This window comes from Sorex fumeus, unplaced genomic scaffold (assembly GCF_029834395.1).
Source record: "Sorex fumeus unplaced genomic scaffold, SorFum_2.1 ptg000006l, whole genome shotgun sequence".
Lineage (NCBI taxonomy): Eukaryota > Metazoa > Chordata > Mammalia > Eulipotyphla > Soricidae > Sorex > Sorex fumeus.
The window spans coordinates 41098505-41118600 of record NW_026606063.1 but is presented as its reverse complement, the minus strand read 5'-3'; the positions used below and the strand labels follow the sequence as shown (position 1 = coordinate 41118600).

The 20096-nt window shown below is 43.9% G+C and overlaps 1 long non-coding RNA gene across 2 annotated transcripts in view; it reads right to left on the bottom strand.

The window, feature by feature from the left end:
- LOC130035762 (uncharacterized) overlaps positions 1-20096 on the bottom strand; it is an 87855-nt gene that overhangs the window by 1376 nt on the left and 66383 nt on the right. Inside the window, exons 5-6 of one of the 2 annotated variants that reach the window (XR_008794259.1) lie at positions 5992-6162; positions 1061-1148 (exon numbers count right to left, since the gene is read on the bottom strand). This is a non-coding gene — a long non-coding RNA (uncharacterized LOC130035762). The remainder of the gene's footprint in view (positions 1-1060; positions 1149-5991; positions 6163-20096) is intronic. The other variant, XR_008794260.1, reaches the window with a different exon arrangement.

Sequence of the window (20096 nt, the reverse complement as noted above, 5' to 3'; positions counted from 1 at the left end):
AGTTGGTGGCTCCACGAAGTAGAAAATTCCCACAGTTCCTTCATTCTCCGCCTCCTACCCCGCTACCCCCCGCTATAAAAGCTACCACTAAAAATGTCCCCAAACTACCCAACAAAGTTGTAGTGAGGCTGGGGAAGGATGGCTCAGGAAGGGAAGATTTGAAAAAGATTCCATCTGCTCCAGATGGAATCCTGGTGACCAAGAGCTTCCACAAGCAAGGCCCAGGTACATGGGTTCCAGGACTAAATCTCCATGCCGCATGGCAGCAGAGGCGCCAGGCTGTTCCTTCCTGGCTCCCCGCCCGCTCATGGGCCTGGCTGTCATCCCCACAATGTGCCTCTGGGCTCCATCTTAGTGCACCAACAGCCCTGGTCCAGACATCAATTGAATCCCAAAATGGGTTAGTGCTCTACAGAAATGTCTCTGGAAACCAACCATTTACAATCTAGGATTCCAGAAGCGAGTGGTCACGGCACTCATAATATTCAAACTGTCACTGTCCTCCCGTTGTTCATCAATTTGCTTGAGCGGGCCCAGTAACATCTCCATTGTGACAACTGTTACTGTGTTTGGCATATCGAATACGTCACGGGTAGCTTGCCAGGCTTTGCCGTGCAGACAATATACTCTCGGTAGCTTGCCAGGCTCTCCAAGAGGGGCGGAGGAACTGAACCCAGCTTGGCAGGGCTGGCTGCGCGCAAGGCAAATGCCCTACTGCTGTGCTATCACTCCAGCCCCAAAATGAGCAATGGACAATAAATGATCTAGCATCTGCCCCTGGCAAGCAGGCTAGAATGGTGCTTGGAAAATCTGAGCAAAACTTAATGCCCAAAAGTAGAGAATATTGGGGAAATTGTCTGCCATGGGGGAGAGGGGGGTTGGGGGGGGGGGTGGACAGTGGGGACACTGGTGGTGGAAGGTGTGCACTGGTGGAGGGATGGGTGTTTGATCATTGTACGGCTGAGTCTCGAACATGAAAGCTTTATAATTGTAAAACAAAGCAAAACCAAAAAAAGATTCCATCTTTGGGCTGCAGAGACAGTACAGAGATTAACAGCACTTGCCTTGCATGTGGCTGCAGCAATGATTCCAAGGTTTGAATCCCAGCACTGTCGGGTTGGCTCAAGCATCCCTCCTCATCCCGCTCCCTGTCAAAAACAAACAAAAGGATTCCTTTACTCATGCATTCATTGCTTCATGCTTTGACACTAACTGGGATATAAAAAATGACTTGCAAATTCTTACCAGATATTACTGCTAGCAATTTCAGGGGATTCTTTTTGTTTTATTATAGAGGTCATACCCATTGGTGCCCTAAGAGCTGGGGGCAGAGGTATGTAATGCATGGGGGTCAATCTCAGGGCAGTGCATAAGCTAGGCATGCGCTCTACCACTCAGCTATCTCCCCAGCCCCCACAGAACTTTACAGGTAAATCTAGCTAAGTTCAAAATAAGAAGAAAAATAAAAGACTGATGCCTTTGGTGTCGACCCAAAAATAAAAATAAATGTATCCCACTGATTCAAAACTTCTGACAAAAAGTAATTCCATTTTTGTGCTTATACTGATCAGAATAGGTTAGATGGGTAATTTAATCCTATCAATAAGATAGTTGAAAATTTATGTGACTTAAGGAAACTTGATTTCCCGCTCACTAATTCCACCTCTCTTAGGATCTTCACCAGTTAGCTCATACATGAACAAGAGAGGTCCATGTAATTCTAAATGTAAACAAGTCTAATGACATCGCAAAAGCTGTTTTTCATGTAATTAATTCAGGTAAGCCCTTAGACTCATGGGTCAAATCAATAGGCTTTTATCGTTCTGTTTTCAAAAGAACAAACCCTGAATTTAACATACCACGAAACAGCCACTCTTAGTCCTGCTGTAAGCAAATAAGCCAATTTATTTCCAAAACACCTCAAGCTATTTATGAACATATGAAAACTCAACACCCCCACTCAAATTTAATGGAACCTTCAAGCTTCTATGGTTACGGAAATCTGGGTTGTGATGGTAAGTGACATGGTACCTTTCCTGGCTCTTTTTCCCGCCTATCTCGTAACTGTGGATATCCCTAGCTCTATATCACAGGTTCTGCTCTAAGTACACTTCTAAAAGACAATGAGATGAGGGAGAATGACTCAGTGGGGATATAAGCAATGGAATTTAAATTCTGAATACCTAAGTTTACGTCCTAATTCTACTCTCTAATTGAGCTTCAGTGTACATAAAAGGAGAAAAATAATAATGCAAAGCATATAGAATTGTCAGCTATATCATTATAGTGATACAGCTATATAGTGATATATATAGTGATATAACTATTATATAATGATAGCACAGTGGTAGGGCGTTTGCCTTGCACGCAGCCAGCATGGCCGATTCAAGTTCGATTGCTCCGCCCCTCTCGGAGAGCCCGGCAAGCTACCGAAAGTATCTCACCCGCACGGCAGAGCCTGGCAAGCTCCCCGTGATGTATTCGATATGCCAGACACAGTAACAACAAAGTCTCCAATGGAGACATTACTGGGTTCGCTCGAGCAAATCGATGATCAATGGGAGGGCCTTACTTATAATGATATAGCCTACATAATTCTATATACATATGATATATTTGCCTTTGTAAATAAAGATTTTCTTTTTTATATATAGACAAACCACAGAGGAATCGCACCTGGCACTGCTGGGGGTTCATGGAGTATGAAGGATACAATTCAGAACTTTCCAGTCAGACAGACAGTACATATGCCTTGCATGTGGCTGACCTGGGTTTGAACCCCAGTATATGGTCTCCAAACCCCATATTGCCCCCAGAGTCCCACCAGGAGGGATTCCTGGGTGCAGAGCCAGGAGTGGTCCAAAACAGAAAAGGGAGGAAAAAAAAGAAAAAACCTCAAAACTCAGGACTTCACATATGCTTGGTAAGTGTGCACCACTTCAGTTATCTCCCAGCCCACATAGAGTGACTTTAAAATAATGTTGTAGCTTTTGTGTTCCTACCATCATTACTCTTACCTCTCAGGTGCCAACTGAGACTACCATAACATATCTCTCTGAAGATCTATCAAGACTGCCAGTAGGAGGGTCAGAGAGGCAGTACAGAGTTTAAGGTGCTTGCCTTACACACAACTGACCCTGGTTTGCTCCCTGACAAGGCATATGGTCCCCTGGGATCTGCCAGTAAAGGTCCCTTACCACAACAGAAGCCCTGAAAACTGTTGCATATGGTCCCAAAACAAAAGGAAATTAAAAAAAAAAAAACAAAGAAATTAACACAACTGCAAGCAGGAAAGGATGAATCAAGATTCAACAATCCATCCCCCAAGTATGTCAAAGACCAAACCTGGAGCATTCCCCTCTTATCCTTTTTTCTCTATTTTAACAGCTCCTTTCTAAGAAGCTTTAGTTAATTATACCTTAAGGAGTCTTTTGTTGGTGGGGGGACGGCCAAACCTGGCTGTGCTCAGGGGTCACTCCTGGTGATGCTCAGGAGACCATATGTGGTACTGGGGATTAAACCAGGGTCAGCTTAGCGCAAGGTAAGCACCAAAACACCTGTACTTTCTCTCCAACGAACAACTCTTTTCCCCTTCCTTCTCTCCCCAACTTTCCCTTCCTCACTGATGATGCTTCTGTGGTGAACTCTGGAGGCTACACACACACCTGCCTGCGATTCGACCACATTGCTAGCAGTGTGTGCTCCCCACGGTTGTACACCATGCTGCAGTATCTGCACACTTGAACAATGAGCTCACTGAGGTTTGCACATATGCTCACTAGGGTTCCACTCTTCTTGAGGCATACATTGTTGGCTCCTGGGGTCACTTCAGTGATCACACAGCTTTTTGATTGTAGCACCTCCACATCTCAGTTGTGGTACTTGTCAAGGGTAACCGTTTTTAAGAGCACACCCAGTGATGCTCAGGATTACTCCTAGCTCTACACTCTGGAATTGCTCCAGGCGATGCTTGGGGGACCATATGGGATGCTGGGGATTGAATCCCAGTTGGTTGCATGCAAGGCAAGTGCCCTACCAACTGTACTATCTCTCTGGCCCACATCACTTTTTCTGATGCTTACACACACAAGGCTACAGTGTGGCCAGAATTCACTTGCTTGTAGCACTTGTGACTGGAGAGCAGAGCTCCCAGGATCAACAGCAGAGTGGCCAGGATCATGCTCAGAACAGGTGGTGATGCCAGATTTGAACTCATTTGGACATTTGAACAAATGTATTTGTCCACATATCTGTAAGGCTGCATCCTAAGCCACTGACCTCCAGGCCCTATTTTCTCTATTTTAGAAATCTATTTATCTAAGTAAGAACCCAGAACTTAGGGATATATGGGGCCAGAACAATAGTACTGTGGGTAGGATGTTTGCCTTGCATGCAGCTGTCCTGGATTTGATTCCTAGCACCCCAGATGGTGCTCTGAGTACACCAGGAGTGACCACTGAGCACAGAGCCAGGATTAAGCCCTGAGTATAGCCAGGTATGACTCCAAAACAAACATATCCCAAAATAATATAACTTATGGATATATCTCCAGCCCCCCCCTTTTTTTTTGCTTTTTGGGTCACACCTGGAAATGCACAGGGGTTACTCCTGGCTCATGCACTCAGGAATTACTCCTGGCAGTGCTCAGAGGACCATATGAGATCTGGGAATCAAACCCAGGTCAGCTGTGTGCAAGGCTAATGCCCTACCCGCTATGCTATCACTTCAGCCCCTTATCTCCAGCTCTTTAAAGAAAAAAGAAAAAAGAAATTTTGGGGAAAAAGAAATTTGGGGGCCAGAGCAATAGTATAGTGGGTAGGGTGTTTGCCTTGCACGTGGCCAACCAACCTGGGTTCTATCCCTGACATCCCATATGGTTTTCTGAGCACTGCTAGGAGTAATTCCTGAGTGCAGAGCCAGGAGTAACCCCTGAGCATCATGGGTGTGACCCTCTACCCCCCCAACAACAACAAAAAAAACTTTGCTTTTTCCTTATAAAAGAGTGATTCCCCTTGCCAGTTACCCTAGTTTCTGTCATGACAATCATATTTTTCAGTTCCACAAGGTAGACAACTATAGAATGAATAGTGACTTGTTTTGATTCTTTCTTCTATAACTTCTTTTTCACTAACTTGTCCTTCAGATTGGTTTTTCTTATAACCCAGCTGCCTACCCCAACTGATGCCTTACTGTTTCAGGGCTGGAGTGGCACCTCAGCTTTATAACCAATGCATAACCTTTTAGTTTCCTTCATTTCATACATTCACACCATAACACCATCCCCGATCACTGCTTTTACCAACAATATTCACTGCATAGGTCGAGATGAAAATAATTGTGTCTGGCTTCAGCCTACCTACCACCATTTTTTATTTATTTGGGAAAGATACCCAACAGTGTTCATGAGTGACTCCTGAGCTCAGGGACCATATGGTGCTGGGGTTTGAGCCTGGACCTCCTGGATGCTACGCATGCAGTCCAATCTGATGAGCTAGCTACCTGTCTGGTCCTACTTTACTACTGCTCAAATGAACTTTTCTTCTTTCTTTTTCTGTTTTTTGGGGGTCACACCCGGCGATGCACAGGGGTCACTCCTGGCTCTTCACTCAGGAATTACTCCTGGCGGTGCTCAGGGGACCATATGGGATGCTGGGAATTGAACCCAGGTCGGATGCGTGCAAGGCAAATGCTCTATCTGCTGTGCTACTGCTCCAGTCCCGAACTTCTTTTTCTAAAGTAGAAAAGATAATTTCTATTAACACTATGCAGAAAGATTTTTTAAAAATACATACAGGGAAACAGGTTCCTTATGCATATAATTTTTAATATTTCTGTGTCAGAATTATAAAAATAACTCCATTTATAATTTATGTAACAATTTCACCTCAATGGCTGCTTTTCCCTCTCATGGAGGATCCCAGACTGTGTGGCAGTCAGGATCACATCTGCACATACAGCACCAGGGATTAAAGCTCAGGACCGCACACTCACCTAGACTAAGTCCAGGCCCTTCCTCTCTGAGATCTTCAACAGCAGAGCTGTCAGACAGTGAAAGTATACGGAAGTTTTGAACTCTCAATGCTGTGCTCACCATGTATGCACTGTAAGCCACTGAGCCATCTTCTGGGTCCTTTGAGGGTCATTCTGACTGCTCTGTAAACTCTGCAATAAAAATAATTCACATACATATACCTCTGTTCACAAACCCCGGGCTTAAGAGCAAGAGCGCTGAAATGTTGTACGTATTGCCAAAACACAATTCAGAGAACTTGTATTACCAGCAATAGGCTGCAAGTGCAATTCAGTGGTAGGGCACTCACTGTGGACGTATGGACCCCTGCCTTTAAAAAAAAATCAAACAAATCTATAGGGGACAGGGATTGGGGCACTCACCTTGTATGCAGCTGAACCGAGTTCAATTCCCGGCATCCCATATCAACTCCTGAACACCACCAGGAGTGATTCCTGAGTGTAGACCCAGGAATAACCCCTGAGCACTGCTGGGTGTCACCCAAACAACAACAAAAAATACAAGCATATATTTGTAAAAGGCAATTTGTCATCAATTTTTTATTTTGTTTGCAGTGGTTGTACTTTTTGTTTGTTTGTGGGCCATACCTGGCGATGCTCAGGGGTACTGTTACTCCTACCTCTGCACTCAGGAATTAGTCCTGGCACTGCTTGGGGGACCAAATGATGCCAGGGATCGGACTCGGGTTGGCTGTGTACAAGGCAAGTAAGTGCCTTACCTGCTGTACTATCGCTCCACCCCTGCTGGCTGCACTTTTCTGTTTGCTTAGATAGGAGCAGGGACAGGGGCAGTGTTTGGGCCACACTTGACAGTACTAAGGCAAAAACAGTAGGACAAAACACCAGCTCAGTGCTCTGAACCAAGTGGTGCTGGGAACTGAACATGAGGCTCTTGCATGCAAAGCATTTACCCTAGTCCTTTGAATCATCTCCCCAGCCCTGTTGTGGTTTTGTTTTTGTTCTGTTTTATGGATTATCCATCAACCTTTATCCTATTTCTGCTTTGAGCAACATACTAAAAATCTCTTCCTAATATCCATTGCCAGGGAAAACAGGGGGTTAGGAGGACTGGTCAATGGTTGTAACTAACCACAAGTGTGTGTCATGCTGCGGGTAGGTAAGATAGAGAAGAGACCACTATGACAAGAATAGCTGGGAATGATCACATTGGACAAGAGCTGAAGGTTAAAAGTAGGTAAGGGATATTCTGGATAACTTTTCAGTATCAATATTACAAGCCACAGTGCCCAAAGAGTGGGGGGAGGGGAAGAGAGTGAGAGAGAGATAGAGAAAGAAAAGTTCCTGCCATAGAGAGGCAGGCAGTGGGAGGGAAGTGGAGGGCGATGGGAGTGAACCTAGGGACACTGGTGCTGGGGAATGTACACTGGTGGAGCAGTGGGTGTTGGAATACTGCATGAATGAAATTCAATCATAAACAGCTTTGTAATGATCTATCTCACAGTGATTCAATAAGAAAGTCAAAAAAATAAAAAATCGATTTCAACATATAGTTGAAACTTTATATAGTTTTTACATAAAAATCTTTAACCCATCTAGAACTTACTCTAGCTAGATGATGACAAGAATCTTTTTTAAGGACTGCTATAGACAGTTTTCCTGTCTCATTTTTCTAAACATTATCCTTTCCCCATGGAAACCTAGGCCTGATTCTGGACTTTCTATTCTACCCTGAGCCCTTGTCGCCAAGAATTCCTCTTTCCAGTTGGACTAGTTTTTTTATTGCCCACAATAGGTGTTATGTAGGTTGCAGTCTATATTCACACCACTGCCTTGGACTGGAATATCCTCTTACCATCCCTCCACAGATTTCTTCAAAACAAAACCATTCCTGAGGCAAGAAGTAAATACTATTTAAAACAAGAAATGCATTCAAAAGAGGAAATGTAATCAGAGGTTCTACAAATATTTGAGTGGCAAAAGAGGTAGATGAGCTTTTTACTTAGCTGAGCTTTTCAGTTGAGCTGTGGCTATGCAGAGCTGAGTTCAGAGGGAGAGAGACAGTGTTCAACTGCTTTGCATAAGAGTGCAAGCACTTGGCGTGCTTAGTGGCAACACAGTGAAAAACATTTGTAGAGGACTAAGAATAGTAAGAATCCAAACAAAACATTTGTTTAAAAAAAAAAGAGTCCAAGGCTTTGTATAGGTAATGAATGGTAATAAATCTCAAATGAGAGGAGGGAAAAGTACTTTAAGGGACAGAGAGAGCCAGTATTAGGATTCAAGTAGCTTGTTTTGCTGCAATAAAAATTCTCTCCATTGCCTCAAACATTTAATAATACTTAAAGGCTTCAGCTGGAAGATACCTGAATTCTACATTAGGGTCGATGAGGAAGGAAACAGAGCATGCCTGAGAGAGTAAAACTGATTATAATCTAATTTAGTGAAAGCAAAGTTCAAAATTAGAATAACCATAAATAAATGTCTTCCAGGAATCTGAAAAATTCTGGGTGAGGGAATCATACATATGACAAGTTAAGGAATCACTTTGAGGGCCAGAGAGATAGTACAGTAGGTGGGGCATCTGCCTTGCATGCGGCCACCTGGGTTTGATTCTTGGCACCCCATATGGTCTCCCAAATCTGCCAGGAGTAATCCCTGAGCACAAAGGCAGAAGTAAGCCCTGAGCACTGCTGGGTATGATCCCAAGACAAACAAATAAAAATAATCACTTTGAGCCAAAAATGTAACAGAAAGGATGATCCCTTTGAAGTAATGGCTTACACTGAATCCACAGAATCTTTGTAAAGAATTCAAACCATGACGTTCAGTGATGACTTACAGAAGCAGCCCAGAGGGCAGGAACCAATGACTCTGCTTATCTAAGAAACAAGCTGAGTACCCTGTCAGTGTCACTGTCCTCCCGTTCATCGATTTGCTCGAGCAGGCCCAGTAACATTGTGAGACTTGTTACTGTGTTTGGCATATCGAATACGTCACAGGTAGCTTGCCAGGCTTTGCTGTGCGGGCGAGATACTCTCGGTAGCTTTCCAAAAGGAGTGGAGGAATCTATGTCCCATAATATCTTTACTCTGCATGTCTATAACGGGGTCTTCTGGTTCCTCGGATGTTCTTGTCTCATTTCTTCTAGAAAGATTTCTACCAGGGTCTTAGCTCTCAGAAGTTTTGGCTACAGCACTTCCACTTTCCATCTGAACATAATTAACTTTGAACTATATTTTTCTGTTAAACTGCTCTGTCCACAATAGAGAAGATAAGAAAGGAAGGGAGAAAAGAAAAAAAAGAGAGGGAGAAAGGAAGAATGGAACTATCAATCTCTCACATCCTGAACATCTCCCATTATACTCAGAGTCTATTAAATTCCTAGTGAAGAAATACTGGAAACTAGGATGCAAAATCAACATTACAAATGTTCCTGGATAGTGATCCTCCTAAGTCAAGGAACAAAGGATGAAGAAATAAAAAAGAATAGGGAAACATGAAGAAAAAAAATATGCTGCTGAAAATATGTGGCTTGGGACACAATGAGTTTAAAATGTCCTAAGACAGCGCAGAAGAGACCATTTAAATGGCTGGAACACATGCTTTGTATGCAGAAGACCCAGTTTCAATTTCCAGTCTCCTGAGCACTAAGTCAGGACAAGTCCCAAGTACAGTCAGGTGTGGCCTCCAAAATCCAAAAATAAAAATAAAGTGTCTATGTTGGCTATGATCTTAACAAATATATTTGGCCATGATGAGTTAAGGAACTCATGAGAGAGATCTAGTTTGGCAATAGAGGTTTTTGATATATTAATAATAGCTAAAGCCATAAACAGATGACATCACCTACAGATTGCATATAGAAAGAAGGAAGAATTAAGAGAGCATAAACAAAGGACCTTAGAAAATATCCTCTTCTTTGGGGCTGGAACAATAATACAGTGGGTAAGACACTTGTCTTGCAGGCAGCTGATCAGTTTGATAAGTGGCACCCCATATGGTCGCCCAAACACCACCAGGAATGATCCCTGAGCTCAGAGTCAGGTAAGTCCTGAGCACTGCCAGGTGTGGCCAAAAAACAAAGAAAAAGCAGAAAATAGCTTCACAAGGCCCAGGTAGAGAGTACAAAGGACTGAAAGCACACGCTTTACCTACAAGGGCTCTAAGTTTGATCCCAGCCACCAAGTAGTTCTTGAGCGCTGTTGGGAAACGCCCCCCCACACCAGCACCTAAGCAGGAATAGCTCCCACTACCAAACCCTACTCTTCTACCGCCCCCCCCATCCCCCCACATACACACCAAAAAAGAAAGTATCTTCATATAGGAAGAATGTTAGGGAAAGACCAGTTAGAAAATATAAGCCTCAGAGCCCAAGAGATAATAGTACAGCAGGTAGGGTGCTTGCTTCCTTTGATCAGGAACTCCATATGGTCATCTCCAGCACTGCCAGGAGTGATTCAAGTGCAGAACTAGGGGTAACCCCTGAGCATCACCAAAACCAAAATAAATTAAAAAAAAAAAACAGCACTGTAGCACTGTCCTCCCATTGTTCATCGATTTGCTTGAGCGGGCACCAGTAACATCTCACAACAAATTGTGAGACTTGTTGTTACTGTTTTTGGCATACTGAATACGTCACAGGTAGCTTGCCAGACTTTTGCCGTGCAGGCGAGATACTCTCGGTAGCTTGCCGGGCTCTCTGAGAGGGGTGGAGGAATCGAACCCGGGTTGGCCATGTAGGCTGGCCATGTGCAAGGCAAATGCCTTACCTGCTGTGCTATTGCTCCAGCACAAATAAAATAAACAAAACAAAACAATAAAACCCTATGGGTCACCTAATACGTCAAGGCTGATTACATAATCAAATGGCTCCACTGAAGAATTCTATAGGCCCGTTTTTTTTTTCATTTTTTATAATTTTATTTATTGAATCACCGTGAGAGCAGTTACAAAGCTTTCGGGTTTAAGTCTTGGTCATACAATGAAACACCCATACCTTCACCAGTGCCCATTCTTCACCACCAAAAACCCCAGTATGCCCCCATCCCACACCCTCCCCCTACCTGTGGGGCAGATGATTTCCACATTTCTCTCTACTTTGATTACACTCAGTATTTTGACACCAGACCCACCAGTATTATTTGGGATTTTACCCCAACACTTGGGGCTGGAGCGATAGCACAGTGGTAGGGCATTTGCCTTACAAGCAGCCAACATGGCCGACCCGAGTTCGATTCCTCCACCCCTCTCGGAGAGCCCGGCAAGCTACTGAGAGTATCTCGCCTGCACGGCAGAGCCTGGCAAGCTACCTGTAACGTATTCGATATGCCAAACACAGTAACAACAAGTCTCGTGATGTAGACGTTACTGGGCCCGCTCAAGCAAATGGATGAACAACGGGAGGACCGTGACCATGACCCCAACACTCAGATCTGCCGAAAAGGCAACAGTAGACAATTTATTTTCTATTGCTGGTTATGAATAACATGTGATGTCGCGTGGCTGCAATAATGGCCGTACGATTTTGAAATTCCTAAATTTTAACACTTAAATCTGGAAGGATTTTTGCCAAAACCTGCTGAATTCCGAGATTTGTTTCTGAGTATCTGGGAACATGGCTGTTAAGCAGCTTGATCAGGAGTGAGAGAGGGAGGATGTTTGTGGGAGGCGACTCAGGGTCTCGTTGGGATGGGGAGGAAAGGGTCGGCTCCACCCCTATCCTGTGAGGCCCCACGTGTCTCGTCACTGCGGGCCCAAACCTGACTGTCCATCCTCTGGAAGATGGCAGCCACTAGGCCATCAGGGGGAACAGGCCAAATTTGAAACCTATTCCCACCTGGGGTGGCCTGGCGCTGCTAACCTACTGCAGGGACCGGACGTATTTCTGCCAAAAGCCATTGGGTTCCGAGATTTGTTTCTGAGTCTCTGGGATCATGGCCGTTAAGCAGTTCGATCAGGAGCCAGAGAGGTCTTGCTATAGGCCCATTTTAAATCCTCTTTCCAACTTCCTGCAAATGAGCTGATTCCCTGATCATAACAGTTAAAAGCTATGGTCTTTTAGAAGTAGTAGCAAAGACGGACTAACAATAGGTCAAGGCCCTTTAAATGAAAAAAACAGTATTGGTTAAACAGTCAAACATCAATATATCTAAAAGTAGGGTCAAGCTGTGCCTTTCAATCAAGGGGTTTTGTCTTGCCTGGGGCGATTTGGTGCCACATCTAGGGGCTATGAGGACCAAGAGATGCCAGGAATTAAGCACAGGGCCTCACACATGTGAGACAAGTATTCTATCAGTGAGTCACTGAGATGCATCTACACACAGTTTTCTGGTTTTTTTTTTTTTTTTTAGGGGGAGAGGAGAGTTTGAGCCACACCCTGAGGTACTCAGGGGTTAGTCCTAGTGGTGCTCAGTAACCCATATATGGTGCTGGATCAAACCAATGTACTTGCCACATGCAAGGACCCTACGGCCTGTATCAGTACTCTGACCCTCCAGGTTTGATTTTTTTTTTTAAATCTAATTTTATAATCAGCACAGTCTACTAAATAGGTTAAAACTGATCAAAGACAGGCTGGACAGATAGTACAGGAGTTAAAGCACAAGCCCTGTACGCAGCTGATTATACAGTTCAGCTCAATCCCACAACATGGCCCACTAAACGATGCTCAGTGTAGCCACAGAGACCATAAAGCACTGCTGGGTGTTGGCTTGGAGGCCCCACTGATCAAGAATCACGGGGAGTGGCCCCCAATCTCCTGAACAATGCTTGGGAGACCCCCCCCCCCACTCAAAAAAAGAAAAGGATTGGTCAGAGACAGTCACAATAACATCAGGACCTCAAAAGGAGTTTCAGTAATTTCTTTCTGGGGGAGTGGCATGGGTGGCAAACTCAAGGGCTACACCTGGCTCCTTGTTCAAGGGACCATGTAGTGCCAGGAATCAAATCTGGGTTGCCCCCATGCAAGGCATGAGCTTCAGTCTTTTGAACTAATCTCTCTGTACAAAAATTAGTAATTTCTTCATCAGAAGTCTCAGAGATTTCTAGCTGCTTCCAGAGGCCTTTTCCTGGTGTCCTGGGTTGGGTATGAGAGCAAATGACTGGCTTAACTGATGGGCTGCCAGCTAGGCCAGCTGAAACTCCCAACATTTGGTTACCCACTCTGCCAGTTTTAAACGGCTCTCACCTGCAAGACTACCCTGCTTCATTACAGGTTTATCTCCAATGAAAGGTAAAAATAAATAATACAGGCTGGATTGCCCATATGCTACATAAAGAGAGAAAATAGGAAATCTAAAACATGATATCCTTTCCATAAAAATGAGTTCCATTCAACTTGACACTGATCCCCTCTGTAAAGTCAAAATGCTGAATTAGCGGTGAAGTCTTGAGACTGATACTAACTAGTTTTAAGAATGGAAGGGAAAGCACGCTCAGAAGTGCTAGAGGGGCTGGAGTGATAGCACAGCAGACAGGGCATTTGCCTTGCATGCAGCTGACCCGGGTTCGATTTCCAGCATCCCATATGGTTCCCCGAGCACCAGCAGGAGTAATTCCTGAGTGCAGAGCCAGGAGTAACCCCAATGCATCGCCAGGTGTGACCCCAGAAAAAAAAAAAGTGCTAGAGAAATCCTGGGAAGTGCAAGAAACAAGAAGGCCTCATTCCTTGGACCAGAGCTGACAGTAATTTTGGCTATGAAGGCATCACCAGTAACCATTTCCTGCTCCAAATGGTGGAAGAAGAGTATCCAAATGCATAGGGAAAGAATGTAGAATCCCTACCTCCTCCACTTGAGGGCTCTACTCCAAATAAGCCTCAAGCCGCATGCAGATACACAGTAAGTAGTACAACACACGGTATAAGTCAGCAGAAAGTCTAAGTAGTAAGCACAAACTAAGCATTTGTTGACTGAAAAGCACCAAGAGATTTTCCAGTCCCAATAAATTCTTTTATTAATTTTCATTATCACTAATTATCATCAAGAATCCCTACATTTTATGTTCATTCCTTTGGAATAAAGCCTCATGCTCTCCAAAACTTTTCCACCAGATACCATATTCTGTAAGAATTTAATAAAAATTCATCTAATAAAAAAATAGTTCTCTAATTAAATAAGTAGGGAAATGTTTATTTCTTATCTCCCATTTAGAGTTTTATGATGCATAATTAAAAACTCTTTCTGAGGCACAAGCACTTGGAAAACTACCAAGAAATTCAGAACAGGGGACCAAGTAAACTAAGAATCTTTAAGAAGGACTGTTGGAGAGACCAGCATGACATCCAATTAACTCAAGAGTAATAATACAGAGTTCAGGATGGTCACCTCTGGCAGATCCGTATTTGGGTAAGACTCTCTCTACCAAAGTCTAGCTGTAAGAAAAGGCTCTAGTGAAGAGATAGTGTAGCAGATAGAGTGCTTGTCTTGCACGCAGGTAACCTGGATTCGATTCCCCAGCTTTCCTAGCACCACCAGGTTTCCCTAACGATGACAGGAGTAATTCCTGAGTGCAGAGCCAGGATTAACCCAAGCATCACCTGGTGTGACCCAAAACTTTAAAAAAGAAAAAAAACTCTAATCAGAGAAGGAACCTGGACTAAGAAGATGAAAATCAAAGGCTCTTGCAATTGAAAATGGGCTAAATCCAGGCTGCAGTGCTGGACAAGGCTAGGTGGCTCAAGAGGGCAACTGGACATTCAGACCTCTTAGAGAAAAGCCAACAAAAGAAACAGAGAGACAGACAATAGTAGGCAGAACTGTGACTCAGGGAAGAGACACATACCCAAAAGTCCCTCTGTGTTGGGAAATAAGTGCCAAAATCCTGATAACTGGCGTTGTATATAGGGCTGTGGTGATCAGGAAGAAGAAAGAACTAAGATAATCACAGAAACCTCCCAGGGCTGTGCTGATTCCACTAAGGACCTGTCAAACTCTAGGAGGTACAGGGTGGGGACCATTCTGAGGATAGCCCTGGAGGGAAATGTGCCAGAAAAAAATATGAATACAAACTTCAACAGGCCTGCATGAAGCCAACGTTAATCAAAAAAAAAAAAAAAAAAACCACTCTAGAGACAAGGTAAGAATGTAGAGAGAAGCTCAAGATTGAGAATGAAGAGCATCCATAACCCAACCGCGAGAAGCCAGGAAGGCAGTGGAATTTGAGTTTCCTTTGTCAAAGACTCCCTGGAGGAAGAAAAAAGTGAGGATTGTGAGGATTTAGTTGGGGTGCAGTGGTAAATAAAAGATTAATAGTCAACTAGTTAATCTCTCTTTGAAGGAACCAGGCCCAAAAAGCTATAGGTATAAATCAGTCACTGTGCTGGCAGTCTACTGATTACCTATTATGGCATCACAAAATTAGTGGATAAGAGGAACTGCACCTTCAAGAGGACATCCCAAGTGCACTGTTGTTGCTTTTAATATAACTCGATGGGTTAGCGCGATGACTCAAAGGGCTGAAAGTGCCAAATTCAATCCCCAACACCACACAGTACCTAAGCACCAATCTGGGACCCAAGCACTGCCTACGTGGCGCCAGGTGTCCCCTCCCCACCCCATACAAACTTATATACACATATATGTACACACACAGACACACACACACACACAGACACACACACATTTTGGTAAAGCCCTATATCTGCACCGCTCGTTGGGAAATCCAGACCAGAAACTGTCTGTGACCAGTGGGCACTGAGGAAGTGCCCTGCCCAAGTTGTCACCAGAGGCCTCTTTTGCGCCATCACTTTACATCATTTCTGGGAAGTCGCCTGCTTCCTAAGATCTGTGACAGTCATGTCTGAGGACATCGCAGCAAACCACAGACCCAAAACTCCTATACTCCTTACTACATTCTGCCTGTCAGCTGTTCTTCACTACACTACCCAGCACACTAGTAGAAAATCTCTACCCATGATCTGTTCTTGGGAGTCAAGTGCCTCTATCCCACCACCAGCTGTTTTGTCTTTTCTCAGAAAAAGCTGTAAAAGAAACAAAGTATTTCTTGAGGGACCCAGAAGCTTTTCTTTTTAGGGCCTTGGTGCTCCTTCCTGTCAGGGCAGAAAGCCTTCTCCCCTCAATCCCTGCCTTAATCTAGTTCTCAGAAATCTATTTCATATAGTAAAACTTGGGCTGGAGCAACAGCACAGCGGCAGGGCGTTTGCCTTGCACACAGCCAGCCCAGCCGAGCTGGGTTCAATTCCTCCACCCCTCTCAGAGAGCCCAGCAAGCTGCCGAGAGTATCTCCCCCGCACTGCAAAGCTTGGCAAGCTACCTGTAATGTATTCAATATGCCAAACACAGTAACAAGTCTCAAAATGGAGACGTTAATGGGCGCGCTCGGGCAAATCGATGAACAACGGGAGGACAGTGTTTGTTTTTACAGTAAAACTTACATGACCAAATGTCTCACAGTCAAACCCCTTCGTGAAGTATACCTTCATATACATAAACATATATGTAGAAATATATATGTATATATACATGAGAAGGATTACATATACTTTTTAAAGTAAAGCTAATTTTTAATTTTTTATTGAATTGTCATGATATATAATTACAAAGTTGTTTGTGATTGGGTTTGTCATACAATGTTCCAACGCCCATCACTTTACCATGCACACTTCCCACCACCAATGAGCCGTTTCCCTCCTGCCCGCTCACCTCCCTCAGCTCAATCCCAAGAGCTTGCCTCTGTGGCAGACACTTTTAAAGCAGAATAATTTTTACTGAATGAAATGTACTTAGAAGGACATGAGGGGAAAGAAAGAGAGTATACATGTTCAGGAGAGAACATATTCTTCAAAGAGCAACAGAAGAAGCAAGCAGAGAAAAAGATGTGTTTAGGGAGACACGGTATGTTTGGGGGAATTTGGGCTTGAGAGAGCAAGACTAGAGTCTCTGTATTCTTTTTATTGCTTTTCTGGGGTGGGGGGGGTGGGGGGGGGAGGGGAGGCAAACCCAGCAATGCTCATGGGTTACTCCTGACTCTGCACCCAGGAATTACTCCTGGTAGTGCTTGGGGGACCATATGTGGTGTCAGGGATAAAACCCAGGTCAGCTGAATGCAAGGCAAACATCCTACCCATTGTACTACCAGTCCCAAGGAGTGTCTTTGTTTTAAACAAAGCTTTAGAGATTAAATCAAGGAAAAGAAATTCCTCTTGTATAATTCCAAGCAATAGCAAATAGCTAGGCCAAGTCTTTGAAAAGCTAGACACATTCTTGGTACCCCTGAAATTATACCACTTGACCCTTTCTATTTATGACATCACCTGACACCCTCAAGCTGTCCCCTCTGCAAGCCCAGAGGCCTCTTCTGGATCTGGGCCAACACTCACTGCCATCTGGTCTTCGTAAAAAGGTAAAAGAGAGACACCATAATACTCACACGTAATACTCAGTAATACTCACATAATAGGTGCCACCAGCACCTATTATATAATAGAGTACACACAGTAGGGAAACACCACAGCCCCTACTCTACCCCCATCATGAGAAAGAACCGGGATTTTCTTTCTATTTTAATTAAAGCACCATGAAATACAGTTACAAAGCTTTCATGATTGAGTTTAAGTCATACAATGATCAAACACCCATTCCTCCACCAGTCTGTATCTTCCACCACCAATGTCCCCAGTATCCCTCCCCCCATCACCCCTGCCTCGGTGGTAGACAATTTCCCTCTTACTCTCACTCTACTTTTGGGTATTATGGTTTGCAATAAAGATACTGAGCGGCCATCATATTTGGTCCTTTATCTACTTTCAGCACACATCTCCCCCCCCCCCCCCCCGGGCTATTCCTCCAACCATCATTGACCTAGTGATCCCTTTTCTATCCCAGCTGCCTTCTCCCCAAGCTCATGAGACAGGCTTCCAACTGTGAATCAATCTTCCTGGCCCTAGTCTCTACAGTCCTTGGGTGTTAGGCTCATATTATGTTATTTTATATTCCACAAATGAGTGCAGTCATTCTATATCTGTTCCTCTCTGACTCATTTCACTTAGCACGATACACTTTATGTCCATCCACATAAGGGCAAATTTCATGACTTCATCTTTCCTAACAGCTGCATAGTATTCCATCGTGTAGATGTACCAAGTGTCTTTAACCAGTCGTTAGTTCTCAGGCACTGGGGATGTTTCCAGATTCTGGCTATTGTGAACAGTGCTGCAATGAACATAGAGGTACAGATGTCATTTCTACTATGCTTTTTTTGCATCCTCGGGATATACTCCCTAAGTAGTATTGCTGGGTCATATGGAAGCTCAATTTCTAGTTTTTTGTGGAATACCCATATTGTTTTCCAGAAAGGCTGGACCAGTCAGCCTTCCCACAAACAATGAAAGAGTCTCTTTCTCCCCACATCCTGAAACTGGGCCTTTAAAGCAGAAAACCAGTCATTAGCAATGCAATGAGGACTTTGAGGTAAAGAACAAAGGCTTTGAGGGACCTTGGGATCAATAGTACTATGAATAGGGTGACTGCATTGCACTCTGCCGACCTAAGTTCCATCCCCAGCATGCATATGGTCCCCTGGGCCTGCCAAGAGTGATTCCTGATGCAGAACCAGAAGTAACCCCTAAGCACCACCAGGTGTGGCAAAAAAAAAAAAAAGGGCTCTCTTTTTAACCTCCCCAATAGCCAGTTGGTGTCTTTCCCATATGTTGTTTTATCTCCTCAAATATACAGAACCTAGTATTCTATAAACAAGATGCTCTGGCTAGACATGTCTCAACAAGCAAAACTGTGAGGGAGAGAAAGATGGCACCTCTCCTCTTCTTCTTTTCCACCTTTCTTTCCTAAATCTGAGAGAGAGAAGAGCTCTGAAACTGAGCTTTGGAGCTGGACATACCAGGGGAGAAATAAATTCTAGTAGACATTTATTAGCTGTCTGACCTTGAGCAAATGACAGACCCTGACTTTTAGCAAATCCACACATGCAAAAATTGAGTATCTTTTGCTTTCTAACTAAGAAAATATACTAAAAGCATCTAACACCTCCCAGCTCTCCAGACCGTTTCTGCCCTTTCTCACCTAGTAAAGTTATACTCTGCTATACAAGGCTGTGTGTGCTCCACAAAAACCTTCCCTTCCTTTCCTAAATCCTACCAGATCCCCATCACGTAGAAGAGTTAATTTAATCAGTTAAAAAGAAAGCAGTCTAATTAAATGATGTTCAAGAAAAATCTGGATCCATTGTCCTTAAAGAACTCTTCAAAGTTAAAAAAAATTTTTTTTTGGATCTCATCAAGCCACCAAGTAGCCAAAACATCCCAGGTAGATCTGTTTATGGGCAAAGAACTCTGTGACCTTGTCGGAATGGGGGCAGAAAAATGACCCGTCCTACTGGATAGGCCCAGCAGCCCACACCCACACCCAACATCCTCCAACATAAAAACGGCCCAGTTCCACAAGTGAGCCTCAAAATGCTGCCAAGCCACCAAGTGACATCTCCAAATGTCACATTTCTGACAGTTCAGTAGAAATACAGCAAATTTGATGGAAAAGTTGTGCAGAAGCCCATCCACTCAATGAGTGGAAACAGTAATACAGAAGGCTCAACCAGCATCAACCAGCTCAGTAAATCCTCATGACTTCAGTAACAGCATTGTGGAATATAACTATCACAAATAGATTCTTACTGCTCTATTTTGAGGTGATTTGCTGTTTTATTTTTGTTGTTTGGGGGCCACATCTGGTAGTATTCAGGGATTACTCCTGACTCTGCACTTGGAGAACCATATGGGGTGCCAGGGAACAAACGTGAGTCAGTCACATGCACAGCAAAAGCCCTATTCATTGCACTATCTCTCTGGTCCCACTGATTTTTATTTTATATAATTTTTTTTTTTTTTTTGCTTTTTGGGTCATACATGGTGATGCACAGGGGTTGCTCCTGGCTCTGCACTCAGGAATTACTCCTGGCAGTGCTCGGGGGACCATAGAGGATGCTGGGAATCGAACCTGGGTCAGCTGCGTGCAAGGTAAACGCCCTACCCACTGTGCTATTGCTCCAGCCCCTATTTTATATAATTTCGTTTGCCATTTTGTTATAGCAAGCATTATGAAGTAAATTAATTTGTACCTGTTGGACAGACTTGA